The sequence below is a fragment of the Taudactylus pleione genome, unplaced genomic scaffold (genome assembly GCF_031769625.1).
Source record: "Taudactylus pleione unplaced genomic scaffold, aTauple2 ptg000141l, whole genome shotgun sequence".
Taxonomy (NCBI): Eukaryota; Metazoa; Chordata; class Amphibia; order Anura; family Myobatrachidae; genus Taudactylus; species Taudactylus pleione.
Window position 1 is genome coordinate 1,029,847 of NW_028284543.1, and position 17,067 is coordinate 1,046,913.

A 17,067-nucleotide genomic window follows, 5' to 3' on the forward strand; every position below is an offset into this window, starting at 1 on the left:
TCTAGTGACGCTCTTCTAATCTTCTGTCTACAGTACACATCAGCGGTATCTTCTGGCCATGTGAACTTACATTCTAGTGACGCTCTTCTAATTCTCTGTATACAATACACATCAGCGGCATCTTCTGGCCATGTGAGCTTACATTCTAGTGACTCTCTTCTAATCTTCTGTATACAGTATACGACAGCGGTATCTTCTGGCCATGTGAGCTTACATTCTAGTGACCCTCTTCTAATCTTCTGTATACAGTACAGGTCAGCGGTATCTTCTGGCCATATGAGCTTACATTCTAGTGACCCTCTTCTAATCTTCTGTATACAGTACAGCTCAGCGGTATCTTCTGGCCATGTGAACTTACATTCTAGTGACGCTCTTCTAATCTTCTGTATACAGTACACATCAGCGGTATCTTCTGGCCATGTGAGCTTACATTCTAGTACCATTCTGCTAATCTTCTGTATACAGTACACATCAGCGGTATCTTCTGGCCATGTGAACTTACATTCTAGTACCATTCTGCTAATCTTCTGTATACAGTACACATCAGCAGTATCTTCTGGCCATGTGAGCTTACATTCTAGTACCATTCTGCTAATCTTCTGTATACAGTACACATCAGCGGTATCTTCTGGCCATGTGAGCTTACATTCTAGTACCATTCTGCTAATCTTCTGTATACAGTACACATCAGCGGTATCTTCTGGTCATGTGAGCTTACATTCTAGTGACGCTCTTTTTTTAATCTTCTGTATACATTACATGTCAGTGGTATCTTCTGGCCATGTGAGCTTACATTCTAGTACCAATCTTCTAATCCTCTGTATACAGTACAGGTCAGCGGCATCTTCTGGCCATGTGAGCTTACATTCTAGTACCATTCTCCTAATCTTCTGTATACAGTATACGACAGCGGTATCTTCTGGCCATGTGAGCTTACATTCTAGTGACGCTCTTCTAATCTTCTGTATACAGTACACGTCAGCAGTATCTTCTGGCCATGTGAGCTTACATTCTAGTGACCCTCTTCTAATTCTCTGTATACAGTACAGGTCAGCGGTATCTTCTGGCCATGTGAGCTTACATTCTAGTGACGCTCTTCTAATTCTCTGTATACAGTACAGGTCAGCGGTATCTTCTGGCCATGTGAACTTACATTCTAGTGACGCTCTTCTAATCTTCTGTATACAGTACACATCAGCGGTATCTTCTGGCCATGTGAGCTTACATTCTAGTGACGCTCTTCTAATTCTCTGTATACAGTACACATCAGCGGCATCTTCTCGCCATGTGAGCTTACATTCTAGTGATGCTCTTCTAATCTTCTGTATACAGTACACATCAGCGGTATCTTCTGGCCATGTGAGCTTACATTCTAGTGACCCTCTTCTAATCTTCTGTATACAGTACACATCAGCGGTATCTTCTGGCCATGTGAACTAACATTCTAGTGACGCTCTTCTAATCTTCTGTATACAGTACACATCAGCGGTATCTTCTGGCCATGTGAGCTTACATTCTAGTGACGCTCTTCTAATTCTCTGTATACAGTACACATCAGCGGTATCTTCTGGCCATGTGAGCTTACATTCTAGTGACTCTCTTCTAATCTTCTGTATACAGTATACGACAGCGGTATCTTCTGGCCATGTGAGCTTACATTCTAGTGACCCTCTTCTAATCTTCTGTATACAGTACAGGTCAGCGGTATCTTCTGGCCATGTGAACTTACATTCTAGTACCATTCTCCTAATCTTCTGTCTACAGTACACATCAGCGGTATCTTCTGGCCATGTGAACTTACATTCTAGTGACGCTCTTCTAATTCTCTGTATACAGTACACATCAGCGGCATCTTCTGGCCATGTGAGCTTACATTCTAGTGACGCTCTTCTAATTCTCTGTATTCAGTATACATCAGCGGTATCTTCTGGCCATGTGAGCATACATTCTAGTACCATTCTCCTAATCTTCTGTATACAGTATACGTCAGCGGTATCTTCTGGCCATGTGAGCTTACTTTCTAGTGACCCTCTTCTAATCTTCTGTATACAGTACAGGTCAGCGGTATCTTCTGGCCATGTGAACTTACATTCTAGTACCATTCTCCTAATCTTCTGTCTACAGTACACATCAGCGGTATCTTCTGGCCATGTGAACTTACATTCTAGTACCATTCTCCTAATCTTCTGTCTACAGTACACGTCAGCAGCATCTTCTGGCCATGTGAGCTTACATTCTGATGACACACTTCTAATACTCTGTATACAGTACATGCCAGTGACCTCTTCTGGTCATGTGAGCTTACATTCTAGTGACGCTCTGCTAATATTCTGTATACAGTACATGACGCTCTGCTAATATTCTGTATACAGTACACATCAGTGTTACCTTCTGGCCATGTGAGCTTACATTCTAGTGATGCTCTTCTAATCTTCTGTATACAGTACATGTCAGCAGCATCTTCTGGCCATGTGAGCTAACATTCTAGTGATGCTTTCCTAATCTTCTGTATACAGTACACATCAGCGGTATCTTCTGGCTTAAACCCCAAGGTCCTCTTGATGGAAATCCTGTGCATAGAAACCTTGAAGGGCATACGGAACCTCAAACCTCTGACCACACAAATGAAAGCCAATGAAAGACAATTTGTTGTGGATGATGTTGAGGTAATGAGGCGATTCCCTGGACAAAGAGGGCAGTCATTCAGGACATTGGAAGAGGTCATTTCATAGGCATGGCATCACCGAGCTCTCCTATATGCCTAGCAGAAAGCACATGAAATTCCATAGCATGTAGGTCACCATCAGTATCGGGGACATCTGAGTCTGGGAGGTGGGCACATGACAGGACAGCCACATGGAGGTCATGGACACATTTGTTCACCACATCTAGGTGGTACCGCTGGAGCTTGAGCATGAAGTGTTGATATGCAAAGGATTGTGGTGGAGGAGGATGATCAGGGGTTCATGGTCTGTTTCATCCACCACAGGCCACCCATAAATTAACTTGTGAGACTTCTTACAAACAAAATCAAAGCCAGCAGGTCCCCCTCCTAGTCCAGCTAGCCTTCTCTGTCCTGTGCCTCCCCTTCTAGTCCAGCCAGCCTTCTCTGTCCTGTGCCTCCCCTTCTAGTCCAGCCAGCCTTCTCTGTCCTGTGCCTCTACTTCTAGTCCAGCCAGCCTTCTCTGTCCTGTGCCTCCCCCTCTAGTCCAGCCAGCCTTCTCTGTCCTGTGCCTCCCCCTCTAGTCCAGCCAGCCTTCTCTGTCCTGTGCCTCCCCCTCTAGTCCAGCCAGCCTTCTCTGTCCTGTGCCTCCCCCTCTAGTCCAGCCAGCCTTCTCTGTCCTGTGCCTCCCCCTCTAGTCCAGCCAGCCTTCTCTGTCCTGTGCCTCTCCCTCTAGTCCAGCCAGCCTTCTCTGTCCTGTGCCTCCCCCCCTAGTCCAGCCAGCCTTGTCTGTCCTGTTCCTCCCCCTCCTAGTCCAGCCAGCCTTGTCTGTCCTGTGCCTCTCCCTCTAGTCCAGCCAGCCTTCTCTGTCCTGTGCCTCCCCCCTAGTCCAGCCAGCCTTGTCTGTCCTGTTCCTCCCCCTCCTAGTCCAGCCAGCCTTCTCTGTCCTGTGCCTCCCCCTCTAGTCCAGCCAGCCTTGTCGGTCCTGTGCCTCCCCCTCTAGTCCAGCCAGCCTTGTCTGTCCTGTGCCTCCCCCTCCTAGTCCAGCCAGCCTTCTCTGTCCTGTGCCTCCCCCCTAGTCCAGCCAGCCTTGTCGGTCCTGTGCCTCCCCCTCTAGTCCAGCCAGCCTTGTCTGTCCTGTGCCTCCCCCTCCTAGTCCAGCCAGCCTTGTCGGTCCTGTGCCTCCCCCCCTAGTCCAGCCAGCCTTGTCTGTCCTGTTCCTCCCCCTCCTAGTCCAGCCAGCCTTGTCTGTCCTGTGCCTCTCCCTCTAGTCCAGCCAGCCTTCTCTGTCCTGTGCCTCCCCCCTAGTCCAGCCAGCCTTGTCTGTCCTGTTCCTCCCCCTCCTAGTCCAGCCAGCCTTGTCTGTCCTGTGCCTCCCCCTCCTAGTCCAGCCAGCCTTGTCGGTCCTGTGCCTCCCCCTCCTAGTCCAGCCAGCCTTGTCGGTCCTGTGCCTCCCCCTCCTAGTCCAGCCAGCCTTGTCGGTCCTGTGCCTCCCCCTCCTAGTCCAGCCAGCCTTCTCTGTCCTGTGCCTCCCCCTCCTAGTCCAGCCAGCCTTGTCGGTCCTGTGCCTCCCCCTCCTAGTCCAGCCAGCCTTGTCGGTCCTGTGCCTCCCCCTCCTAGTCCAGCCAGCCTTCTCTGTCCTGTGCCTCCCCCTCCTAGTCCAGCCAGCCTTGTCGGTCCTGTGCCTCCCCCTCCTAGTCCAGCCAGCCTTGTCGGTCCTGTGCCTCCCCCTCCTAGTCCAGCCAGCCTTGTCGGTCCTGTGCCTCCCCCTCCTAGTCCAGCCAGCCTTGTCGGTCCTGTGCCTCCCCCTCCTATTCCAGCCAGCCTTCTCTGTCCTGTGCCTCCCCCTCCTAGTCCAGCCAGCCTTGTCGGTCCTGTGCCTCCCCCTCCTAGTCCAGCCAGCCTTCTCTGTCCTGTGCCTCCCCCTCCTAGTCCAGCCAGCCTTCTCTGTCCTGTGCCTCCTCCTACTAGTCCAGACAGCCTTCTCTGTCCTGTGCCTCCTCCTACTAGTCCAGCCAGCCTTCTCTGTCCTGTGCCTCCTCCTACTAGTCCAGACAGCCTTCTCTGTCCTGTGCCTCCTCCTACTAGTCCAGACAGCCTTCTCTGTCCTGTGCCTCCTCCTACTAGTCCAGCCAGCCTTCTCTGTCCTGTGCCTCCCCCTCCTAGTCCAGCCAGCCTTCTCTGTCCTGTGCCTCCTCCTACTAGTCCAGACAGCCTTCTCTGTCCTGTGCCTCCCCCTCCTAGTCCAGCCAGCCTTGTCGGTCCTGTGCCTCCCCCTCCTAGTCCAGCCAGCCTTGTCGGTCCTGTGCCTCCCCCTCCTAGTCCAGCCAGCCTTGTCGGTCCTGTGCCTCCCCCTCCTAGTCCAGCCAGCCTTGTCGGTCCTGTGCCTCCCCCTCCTATTCCAGCCAGCCTTCTCTGTCCTGTGCCTCCCCCTCCTAGTCCAGCCAGCCTTCTCTGTCCTGTGCCTCCCCCTCCTAGTCCAGCCAGCCTTCTCTGTCCTGTGCCTCCTCCTACTAGTCCAGACAGCCTTCTCTGTCCTGTGCCTCCTCCTACTAGTCCAGCCAGCCTTCTCTGTCCTGTGCCTCCTCCTACTAGTCCAGACAGCCTTCTCTGTCCTGTGCCTCCTCCTACTAGTCCAGACAGCCTTCTCTGTCCTGTGCCTCGTCCTACTAGTCCAGCCAGCCTTCTCTGTCCTGTGCCTCCCCCTCCTAGTCCAGCCAGCCTTCTCTGTCCTGTGCCTCCCCCTCCTAGTCCAGACAGCCTTCTCTGTCCTGTGCCTCCCCCTCTAGTCCAGCCAGCCTTGTCTGTCCTGTGCCTCTCCCTCTAGTCCAGCCAGCCTTCTCTGTCCTGTGCCTCCCCCCTAGTCCAGCCAGCCTTGTCGGTCCTGTGCCTCCCCCTCCTAGTCCAGCCAGCCTTCTCTGTCCTGTGCCTCCCCCTCCTAGTCCAGCCAGCCTTCTCTGTCCTGTGCCTCCTCCTACTAGTCCAGACAGCCTTCTCTGTCCTGTGCCTCCTCCTACTAGTCCAGCCAGCCTTCTCTGTCCTGTGCCTCCTCCTACTAGTCCAGACAGCCTTCTCTGTCCTGTGCCTCCTCCTACTAGTCCAGACAGCCTTCTCTGTCCTGTGCCTCCTCCTACTAGTCCAGCCAGCCTTCTCTGTCCTGTGCCTCCCCCTCCTAGTCCAGCCAGCCTTCTCTGTCCTGTGCCTCCCCCTCCTAGTCCAGACAGCCTTCTCTGTCCTGTGCCTCCCCCTCTAGTCCAGCCAGCCTTGTCTGTCCTGTGCCTCTCCCTCTAGTCCAGCCAGCCTTCTCTGTCCTGTGCCTCCCCCCTAGTCCAGCCAGCCTTGTCTGTCCTGTTCCTCCCCCTCCTAGTCCAGCCAGCCTTCTCTGTCCTGTGCCTCCCCCTCTAGTCCAGTCATCCTTGTCTGTCCTGTTCCTCCCCCTCCTAGTCCAGCCAGCCTTGTCTGTCCTGTGCCTCCCCCCTAGTCCAGCCAGCCTTCTCTGTCCTGTGCCTCCCCCCTAGTCCAGCCAGCCTTCTCTGTCCTGTGCCTCCCCCTCCTAGTCCAGCCAGCCTTGTCGGTCCTGTGCCTCCCCCCCCTAGTCCAGCCAGCCTTCTCTGTCCTGTGCCTCCTCCTACTAGTCCAGCCAGCCTTCTCTGTCCTGTGCCTCCTCCTACTAGTCCAGACAGCCTTCTCTGTCCTGTGCCTCCCCCTCCTAGTCCAGCCAGCCTTGTCGGTCCTGTGCCTCCCCCCCCTAGTCCAGCCAGCCTTCTCTGTCCTGTGCCTCCCCCTCCTAGTCCAGCCAGCCTTGTCTGTCCTGTTCCTCCCCCTCCTAGTCCAGCCAGCCTTCTCTGTCCTGTGCCTCCCCCTCTAGTCCAGTCATCCTTGTCTGTCCTGTTCCTCCTCCTACTAGTCCAGACAGCCTTCTCTGTCCTGTGCCTCCTCCTACTAGTCCAGACAGCCTTCTCTGTCCTGTGCCTCCTCCTACTAGTCCAGCCAGCCTTCTCTGTCCTGTGCCTCCCCCTCCTAGTCCAGCCAGCCTTCTCTGTCCTGTGCCTCCCCCTCCTAGTCCAGACAGCCTTCTCTGTCCTGTGCCTCCCCCTCTAGTCCAGCCAGCCTTGTCTGTCCTGTGCCTCTCCCTCTAGTCCAGCCAGCCTTCTCTGTCCTGTGCCTCCCCCCTAGTCCAGCCAGCCTTGTCTGTCCTGTTCCTCCCCCTCCTAGTCCAGCCAGCCTTCTCTGTCCTGTGCCTCCCCCTCTAGTCCAGTCATCCTTGTCTGTCCTGTTCCTCCCCCTCCTAGTCCAGCCAGCCTTGTCTGTCCTGTGCCTCCCCCCTAGTCCAGCCAGCCTTCTCTGTCCTGTGCCTCCCCCCTAGTCCAGCCAGCCTTCTCTGTCCTGTGCCTCCCCCTCCTAGTCCAGCCAGCCTTGTCGGTCCTGTGCCTCCCCCCCCTAGTCCAGCCAGCCTTCTCTGTCCTGTGCCTCCTCCTACTAGTCCAGCCAGCCTTCTCTGTCCTGTGCCTCCTCCTACTAGTCCAGACAGCCTTCTCTGTCCTGTGCCTCCCCCTCCTAGTCCAGCCAGCCTTGTCGGTCCTGTGCCTCCCCCCCCCTAGTCCAGCCAGCCTTCTCTGTCCTGTGCCTCCCCCTCCTAGTCCAGCCAGCCTTGTCTGTCCTGTTCCTCCCCCTCCTAGTCCAGCCAGCCTTCTCTGTCCTGTGCCTCCCCCTCTAGTCCAGTCATCCTTGTCTGTCCTGTTCCTCCCCCTCCTAGTCCAGCCAGCCTTGTCTGTCCTGTGCCTCCCCCTCCTAGTCCAGCCAGCCTTGTCGGTCCTGTGCCTCCCCCTCCTAGTCCAGCCAGCCTTGTCGGTCCTGTGCCTCCCCCTCCTAGTCCAGCCAGCCTTCTCTGTCCTGTGCCTCCTCCTACTAGTCCAGCCAGCCTTCTCTGTCCTGTGCCTCCTCCTACTAGTCCAGACAGCCTTCTCTGTCCTGTGCCTCCCCCTCCTAGTCCAGCCAGCCTTGTCGGTCCTGTGCCTCCCCCCCCTAGTCCAGCCAGCCTTCTCTGTCCTGTGCCTCCCCCTCCTAGTCCAGCCAGCCTTGTCTGTCCTGTTCCTCCCCCTCCTAGTCCAGCCAGCCTTCTCTGTCCTGTGCCTCCCCCTCTAGTCCAGTCATCCTTGTCTGTCCTGTTCCTCCCCCTCCTAGTCCAGCCAGCCTTGTCTGTCCTGTGCCTCCCCCTCCTAGTCCAGCCAGCCTTGTCGGTCCTGTGCCTCCCCCTCCTAGTCCAGCCAGCCTTGTCGGTCCTGTGCCTCCCCCTCCTAGTCCAGCCAGCCTTCTCTGTCCTGTGCCTCCCCCCTAGTCCAGCCAGCCTTCTCTGTCCTGTGCCTCCCCCTCCTAGTCCAGCCAGCCTTGTCGGTCCTGTGCCTCCCCCCCCTAGTCCAGCCAGCCTTCTCTGTCCTGTGCCTCCTCCTACTAGTCCAGCCAGCCTTCTCTGTCCTGTGCCTCCTCCTACTAGTCCAGACAGCCTTCTCTGTCCTGTGCCTCCCCCTCCTAGTCCAGCCAGCCTTGTCGGTCCTGTGCCTCCCCCCCCTAGTCCAGCCAGCCTTCTCTGTCCTGTGCCTCCCCCCTAGTCCAGCCAGCCTTGTCGGTCCTGTGCCTCCCCCTCCTAGTCCAGCCAGCCTTCTCTGTCCTGTGCCTCCTCCTACTAGTCCAGCCAGCCTTCTCTGTCCTGTTCCTCCCCCTCCTAGTCCAGCCAGCCTTCTCTGTCCTGTTCCTCCCCCTCCTAGTCCAGCCAGCCTTCTCTGTCCTGTGCCTCCCCCTCCTAGTCCAGACAGCCTTGTCGGTCCTGTGCCTCCCCCTCCTAGTCCAGCCAGCCTTCTCTGTCCTGTGCCTCCCCCTCCTAGTCCAGCCAGCCTTCTCTGTCCTGTGCCTCCCCCTCCTAGTCCAGACAGCCTTGTCGGTCCTGTGCCTCCCCCTCCTAGTCCAGCCAGCCTTGTCTGTCCTGTGCCTCCCCCTCCTAGTCCAGCCAGCCTTCTCTGTCCTGTGCCTCTCCCTCTAGTCCAGCCAGCCTTCTCTGTCCTGTGCCTCCCCCCCTAGTCCAGCCAGCCTTGTCTGTCCTGTTCCTCCCCCTCCTAGTCCAGCCAGCCTTCTCTGTCCTGTGCCTCCCCCTCTAGTCCAGTCATCCTTGTCTGTCCTGTGCCTCCCCCTCCTAGTCCAGCCAGCCTTGTCGGTCCTGTGCCTCCCCCTCCTAGTCCAGCCAGCCTTGTCGGTCCTGTGCCTCCCCCTCCTAGTCCAGCCAGCCTTCTCTGTCCTGTGCCTCTCCCTCTAGTCCAGCCAGCCTTCTCTGTCCTGTGCCTCTCCCTCTAGTCCAGCCAGCCTTCTCTGTCCTGTGCCTCCCCCCCTAGTCCAGCCAGCCTTGTCTGTCCTGTTCCTCCCCCTCCTAGTCCAGCCAGCCTTCTCTGTCCTGTGCCTCCCCCTCTAGTCCAGCCAGCCTTGTCGGTCCTGTGCCTCCCCCTCCTAGTCCAGCCAGCCTTGTCTGTCCTGTTCCTCCCCCTCCTAGTCCAGCCAGCCTTCTCTGTCCTGTGCCTCCCCCTCTAGTCCAGTCATCCTTGTCTGTCCTGTGCCTCCCCCTCCTAGTCCAGCCAGCCTTGTCTGTCCTGTTCCTCCCCCTCCTAGTCCAGCCAGCCTTGTCTGTCCTGTGCCTCCCCCTCTAGTCCAGTCATCCTTGTCTGTCCTGTGCCTCCCCCTCCTAGTCCAGCCAGCCTTGTCTGTCCTGTTCCTCCCCCTCCTAGTCCAGCCAGCCTTCTCTGTCCTGTGCCTCCCCCTCCTAGTCCAGTCATCCTTGTCTGTCCTGTGCCTCCCCCTCCTAGTCCAGCCAGCCTTGTCTGTCCTGTGCCTCCCCCTCCTAGTCCAGCCAGCCTTGTCTGTCCTGTGCCTCCCCCTCCTAGTCCAGCCAGCCTTGTCTGTCCTGTTCCTCCCCCTCCTAGTCCAGCCAGCCTTGTCTGTCCTGTGCCTCCCCCTCCTAGTCCAGCCAGCCTTGTCGGTCCTGTGCCTCCCCCTCCTAGTCCAGCCAGCCTTCTCTGTCCTGTGCCTCCCCCTCTAGTCCAGTCATCCTTGTCTGTCCTGTGCCTCCCCCTCCTATTCCAGCCAGCCTTGTCGGTCCTGTGCCTCCCCCTCCTAGTCCAGCCAGCCTTGTCTGTCCTGTGCCTCTCCCTCTAGTCCAGCCAGCCTTGTCTGTCCTGTGCCTCCCCCCCTAGTCCAGTCATCCTTCTCTGTCCTGTGCCTCCTCCTACTAGTCCAGCCAGCCTTGTCTGTCCTGTTCCTCCCCCTCCTAGTCCAGCCAGCCTTCTCTGTCCTGTGCCTCCCCCTCTAGTCCAGCCAGCCTTCTCTGTCCTGTGCCTCCCCCTCTAGTCCAGCCAGCCTTCTCTGTCCTGTGCCTCCCCCTCTAGTCCAGCCAGCCTTCTCTGTCCTGTGCCTCCCCCTCCTAGTCCAGCCAGCCTTGTCTGTCCTGTGCCTCTCCCTCTAGTCCAGCCAGCCTTGTCTGTCCTGTGCCTCCCCCCCTAGTCCAGTCATCCTTCTCTGTCCTGTGCCTCCTCCTACTAGTCCAGACAGCCTTGTCTGTCCTGTGCCTCCCCCTCCTAGTCCAGCCAGCCTTGTCGGTCCTGTGCCTCCCCCTCCTAGTCCAGCCAGCCTTGTCGGTCCTGTGCCTCCCCCTCCTAGTCCAGCCAGCCTTCTCTGTCCTGTGCCTCCTCCTACTAGTCCAGCCAGCCTTGTCTGTCCTGTTCCTCCCCCTCCTAGTCCAGCCAGCCTTCTCTGTCCTGTGCCTCCTCCTACTAGTCCAGACAGCCTTCTCTGTCCTGTGCCTCCTCCTACTAGTCCAGCCAGCCTTCTCTGTCCTGTGCCTCCTCCTACTAGTCCAGACAGCCTTCTCTGTCCTGTGCCTCCTCCTACTAGTCCAGCCAGCCTTGTCTGTCCTGTGCCTCCCCCTCTAGTCCAGTCATCCTTGTCTGTCCTGTGCCTCCCCCTCCTAGTCCAGCCAGCCTTGTCTGTCCTGTTCCTCCCCCTCCTAGTCCAGCCAGCCTTCTCTGTCCTGTGCCTCCCCCTCCTAGTCCAGTCATCCTTGTCTGTCCTGTGCCTCCCCCTCCTAGTCCAGCCAGCCTTGTCTGTCCTGTGCCTCCCCCTCCTAGTCCAGCCAGCCTTGTCTGTCCTGTGCCTCCCCCTCCTAGTCCAGCCAGCCTTGTCTGTCCTGTTCCTCCCCCTCCTAGTCCAGCCAGCCTTGTCTGTCCTGTGCCTCCCCCTCCTAGTCCAGCCAGCCTTGTCGGTCCTGTGCCTCCCCCTCCTAGTCCAGCCAGCCTTCTCTGTCCTGTGCCTCCCCCTCTAGTCCAGTCATCCTTGTCTGTCCTGTGCCTCCCCCTCCTATTCCAGCCAGCCTTGTCGGTCCTGTGCCTCCCCCTCCTAGTCCAGCCAGCCTTGTCTGTCCTGTGCCTCTCCCTCTAGTCCAGCCAGCCTTGTCTGTCCTGTGCCTCCCCCCCTAGTCCAGTCATCCTTCTCTGTCCTGTGCCTCCTCCTACTAGTCCAGACAGCCTTGTCGGTCCTGTGCCTCCCCCTCCTAGTCCAGCCAGCCTTCTCTGTCCTGTGCCTCCCCCTCTAGTCCAGCCAGCCTTCTCTGTCCTGTGCCTCCCCCTCTAGTCCAGCCAGCCTTCTCTGTCCTGTGCCTCCCCCTCTAGTCCAGCCAGCCTTCTCTGTCCTGTGCCTCTCCCTCTAGTCCAGCCAGCCTTCTCTGTCCTGTGCCTCCCCCCCTAGTCCAGCCAGCCTTGTCTGTCCTGTTCCTCCCCCTCCTAGTCCAGCCAGCCTTGTCTGTCCTGTGCCTCTCCCTCTAGTCCAGCCAGCCTTCTCTGTCCTGTGCCTCCCCCCTAGTCCAGCCAGCCTTGTCTGTCCTGTTCCTCCCCCTCCTAGTCCAGCCAGCCTTCTCTGTCCTGTGCCTCCCCCTCTAGTCCAGTCATCCTTGTCTGTCCTGTGCCTCCCCCTCCTATTCCAGCCAGCCTTGTCGGTCCTGTGCCTCCCCCTCCTAGTCCAGCCAGCCTTGTCGGTCCTGTGCCTCCCCCTCCTAGTCCAGCCAGCCTTCTCTGTCCTGTGCCTCCTCCTACTAGTCCAGCCAGCCTTCTCTGTCCTGTTCCTCCCCCTCCTAGTCCAGCCAGCCTTCTCTGTCCTGTTCCTCCCCCTCCTAGTCCAGCCAGCCTTCTCTGTCCTGTGCCTCCCCCTCCTAGTCCAGACAGCCTTGTCGGTCCTGTGCCTCCCCCTCCTAGTCCAGCCAGCCTTCTCTGTCCTGTGCCTCCCCCTCCTAGTCCAGCCAGCCTTCTCTGTCCTGTGCCTCCCCCTCCTAGTCCAGACAGCCTTGTCGGTCCTGTGCCTCCCCCTCCTAGTCCAGCCAGCCTTCTCTGTCCTGTTCCTCCCCCTCCTAGTCCAGCCAGCCTTCTCTGTCCTGTGCCTCCTCCTACTAGTCCAGACAGCCTTCTCTGTCCTGTGCCTCCCCCTCTAGTCTAGTCATCCTTGTCTGTCCTGTGCCTCCCCCTCCTATTCCAGCCAGCCTTGTCGGTCCTGTGCCTCCCCCTCCTAGTCCAGCCAGCCTTGTCGGTCCTGTGCCTCCCCCTCCTAGTCCAGCCAGCCTTCTCTGTCCTGTGCCTCCCCCTCCTAGTCCAGCCAGCCTTCTCTGTCCTGTGCCTCCCCCTCCTAGTCCAGCCAGCCTTCTCTGTCCTGTGCCTCCCCCCTAGTCCAGCCAGCCTTCTCTGTCCTGTGCCTCCTCCTCCTAGTCCAGCCAGCCTTCTCTGTCCTGTGCCTCCCCCTCTAGTCTAGTCATCCTTGTCTGTCCTGTGCCTCCCCCTCCTATTCCAGCCAGCCTTCTCTGTCCTGTGCCTCCCCCTCCTAGTCCAGCCAGCCTTCTCTGTCCTGTGCCTCCCCCTCCTATTCCAGCCAGCCTTCTCTGTCCTGTGCCTCCCCCTCCTAGTCCAGCCAGCCTTCTCTGTCCTGTGCCTCCCCCTCCTAGTCCAGCCAGCCTTCTCTGTCCTGTGCCTCCCCCTCTAGTCTAGTCATCCTTGTCTGTCCTGTGCCTCCCCCTCCTATTCCAGCCAGCCTTGTCGGTCCTGTGCCTCCCCCTCCTAGTCCAGCCAGCCTTGTCGGTCCTGTGCCTCCCCCTCCTAGTCCAGCCAGCCTTCTCTGTCCTGTGCCTCCCCCTCCTAGTCCAGCCAGCCTTCTCTGTCCTGTGCCTCCCCCCCCTAGTCCAGCCAGCCTTGTCTGTCCTGTGCCTCCCCCTCCTAGTCCAGCCAGCCTTCTCTGTCCTGTGCCTCCCCCCTAGTCCAGCCAGCCTTCTCTGTCCTGTGCCTCCTCCTCCTAGTCCAGCCAGCCTTCTCTGTCCTGTGCCTCCCCCTCTAGTCTAGTCATCCTTGTCTGTCCTGTGCCTCCCCCTCCTATTCCAGCCAGCCTTGTCGGTCCTGTGCCTCCCCCTCCTAGTCCAGCCAGCCTTGTCGGTCCTGTGCCTCCCCCTCCTAGTCCAGCCAGCCTTCTCTGTCCTGTGCCTCCCCCTCCTAGTCCAGCCAGCCTTCTCTGTCCTGTGCCTCCCCCTCCTAGTCCAGCCAGCCTTCTCTGTCCTGTGCCTCCCCCCTAGTCCAGCCAGCCTTCTCTGTCCTGTGCCTCCTCCTCCTAGTCCAGCCAGCCTTCTCTGTCCTGTGCCTCCCCCTCTAGTCTAGTCATCCTTGTCTGTCCTGTGCCTCCCCCTCCTATTCCAGCCAGCCTTGTCGGTCCTGTGCCTCCCCCTCCTAGTCCAGCCAGCCTTCTCTGTCCTGTGCCTCCCCCTCCTAGTCCAGCCAGCCTTCTCTGTCCTGTGCCTCCCCCCTAGTCCAGCCAGCCTTCTCTGTCCTGTGCCTCCTCCTCCTAGTCCAGCCAGCCTTCTCTGTCCTGTGCCTCCCCCTCTAGTCTAGTCATCCTTGTCTGTCCTGTGCCTCCCCCTCCTATTCCAGCCAGCCTTGTCGGTCCTGTGCCTCCCCCTCCTAGTCCAGCCAGCCTTCTCTGTCCTGTGCCTCCCCCTCCTAGTCCAGCCAGCCTTCTCTGTCCTGTGCCTCCCCCTCCTAGTCCAGCCAGCCTTCTCTGTCCTGTGCCTCCCCCTCCTAGTCCAGCCAGCCTTCTCTGTCCTGTTCCTCCCCCTCCTAGTCCAGCCAGCCTTCTCTGTCCTGTGCCTCCTCCTACTAGTCCAGACAGCCTTCTCTGTCCTGTGCCTCCCCCTCCTAGTCCAGCCAGCCTTCTCTGTCCTGTGCCTCCCCCTCCTAGTCCAGCCAGCCTTCTCTGTCCTGTGCCTCCCCCTCCTAGTCCAGACAGCCTTGTCGGTCCTGTGCCTCCCCCTCCTAGTCCAGCCAGCCTTCTCTGTCCTGTTCCTCCCCCTCCTAGTCCAGCCAACCTTCTCTGTCCTGTTCCTCCCCCTCCTAGTCCAGCCAGCCTTGTCGGTCCTGTGCCTCCCCCTCCTAGTCCAGCCAGCCTTGTCGGTCCTGTGCCTCCCCCTCCTAGTCCAGCCAGCCTTCTCTGTCCTGTGCCTCCCCCTCCTAGTCCAGCCAGCCTTGTCGGTCCTGTGCCTCCCCCTCCTAGTCCAGCCAGCCTTCTCTGTCCTGTGCCTCCTCCTACTAGTCCAGCCAGCCTTGTCGGTCCTGTGCCTCCCCCTCCTAGTCCAGCCAGCCTTCTCTGTCCTGTGCCTCCCCCTCCTATTCCAGCCAGCCTTCTCTGTCCTGTGCCTCCCCCTCCTAGTCCAGCCAGCCTTGTCGGTCCTGTGCCTCCCCCTCCTAGTCCAGCCAGCCTTGTCGGTCCTGTGCCTCCCCCTCCTAGTCCAGCCAGCCTTCTCTGTCCTGTGCCTCCCCCTCCTAGTCCAGCCAGCCTTGTCGGTCCTGTGCCTCCCCCTCCTAGTCCAGCCAGCCTTCTCTGTCCTGTGCCTCCTCCTACTAGTCCAGCCAGCCTTGTCGGTCCTGTGCCTCCCCCTCCTAGTCCAGCCAGCCTTCTCTGTCCTGTGCCTCCCCCTCCTAGTCCAGCCAGCCTTCTCTGTCCTGTGCCTCCCCCTCCTAGTCCAGCCAGCCTTCTCTGTCCTGTGCCTCCCCCTCCTAGTCCAGCCAGCCTTGTCTGTCCTGTGCCTCCCCCTCCTAGTCCAGCCAGCCTTGTCTGTCCTGTGCCTCCCCCTCCTAGTCCAGCCAGCCTTCTCTGTCCTGTGCCTCCCCCTCCTAGTCCAGCCAGCCTTGTCGGTCCTGTGCCTCCCCCTCCTATTCCAGCCAGCCTTCTCTGTCCTGTGCCTCCCCCTCTAGTCCAGTCATCCTTCTCTGTCCTGTGCCTCCCCCTCCTATTCCAGTCATCCTTGTCTGTCCTGTGCCTCCCCCTCCTATTCCAGCCAGCCTTCTCTGTCCTGTGCCTCCCCCTCCTATTCCAGCCAGCCTTCTCTGTCCTGTGCCTCCCCCTCTAGTCCAGTCATCCTTGTCGGTCCTGTGCCTCCCCCTCCTAGTCCAGCCAGCCTTGTCGGTCCTGTGCCTCCCCCTCCTAGTCCAGCCAGCCTTGTCGGTCCTGTGCCTCCCCCTCCTAGTCCAGCCAGCCTTGTCGGTCCTGTGCCTCCCCCTCCTATTCCAGCCAGCCTTCTCTGTCCTGTGCCTCCCCCTCCTAGTCCAGCCAGCCTTCTCTGTCCTGTGCCTCCCCCTCCTAGTCCAGCCAGCCTTCTCTGTCCTGTGCCTCCCCCTCCTAGTCCAGCCAGCCTTGTCTGTCCTGTGCCTCCCCCTCTAGTCCAGTCATCCTTGTCTGTCCTGTGCCTCCCCCTCCTATTCCAGCCAGCCTTCTCTGTCCTGTGCCTCCCCCTCTAGTCCAGTCATCCTTGTCGGTCCTGTGCCTCCCCCTCCTAGTCCAGCCAGCCTTGTCGGTCCTGTGCCTCCCCCTCCTATTCCAGCCAGCCTTCTCTGTCCTGTGCCTCCCCCTCCTAGTCCAGCCAGCCTTCTCTGTCCTGTGCCTCCCCCTCCTAGTCCAGCCAGCCTTCTCTGTCCTGTGCCTCCCCCTCCTAGTCCAGCCAGCCTTCTCTGTCCTGTGCCTCCCCCTCCTAGTCCAGCCAGCCTTCTCTGTCCTGTGCCTCCCCCTCCTAGTCCAGCCAGCCTTCTCTGTCCTGTGCCTCCCCCTCCTAGTCCAGCCAGCCTTCTCTGTCCTGTGCCTCCCCCTCCTAGTCCAGCCAGCCTTCTCTGTCCTGTGCCTCCCCCTCCTAGTCCAGTCATCCTTGTCTGTCCTGTGCCTCCCCCTCCTAGTCCAGCCAGCCTTGTCTGTCCTGTTCCTCCCCCTCCTAGTCCAGCCAGCCTTCTCTGTCCTGTGCCTCCCCCTCCTAGTCCAGTCATCCTTGTCTGTCCTGTGCCTCCCCCTCCTAGTCCAGCCAGCCTTGTCTGTCCTGTGCCTCCCCCTCCTAGTCCAGCCAGCCTTGTCTGTCCTGTGCCTCCCCCTCCTAGTCCAGCCAGCCTTCTCTGTCCTGTGCCTCCCCCTCCTATTCCAGCCAGCCTTGTCGGTCCTGTGCCTCCCCCTCCTAGTCCAGCCAGCCTTCTCTGTCCTGTGCCTCCCCCTCCTAGTCCAGCCAGCCTTCTCTGTCCTGTGCCTCCCCCTCCTAGTCCAGCCAGCCTTCTCTGTCCTGTGCCTCCCCCTCCTAGTCCAGCCAGCCTTCTCTGTCCTGTGCCTCCCCCTCCTAGTCCAGCCAGCCTTCTCTGTCCTGTGCCTCCCCCTCCTAGTCCAGTCATCCTTGTCTGTCCTGTGCCTCCCCCTCCTAGTCCAGCCAGCCTTGTCTGTCCTGTTCCTCCCCCTCCTAGTCCAGCCAGCCTTCTCTGTCCTGTGCCTCCCCCTCCTAGTCCAGTCATCCTTGTCTGTCCTGTGCCTCCCCCTCCTAGTCCAGCCAGCCTTGTCTGTCCTGTGCCTCCCCCTCCTAGTCCAGCCAGCCTTGTCTGTCCTGTGCCTCCCCCTCCTAGTCCAGCCAGCCTTCTCTGTCCTGTGCCTCCCCCTCCTAGTCCAGTCATCCTTGTCGGTCCTGTGCCTCCCCCTCCTAGTCCAGTCATCCTTGTCTGTCCTGTGCCTCCCCCTCCTAGTCCAGCCAGCCTTGTCTGTCCTGTGCCTCCCCCTCCTAGTCCAGCCAGCCTTGTCTGTCCTGTGCCTCCCCCTCCTAGTCCAGCCAGCCTTCTCTGTCCTGTGCCTCCCCCTCCTAGTCCAGCCAGCCTTCTCTGTCCTGTGCCTCCCCCTACTAGTCCAGCCAGCCTTCTCTGTCCTGTGCCTCCCCCTCCTAGTCCAGCCAGCCTTCTCTGTCCTGTGCCTCCCCCTCCTAGTCCAGCCAGCCTTCTCTGTCCTGTGCCTCCCCCTCCTAGTCCAGCCAGCCTTCTCTGTCCTGTGCCTCC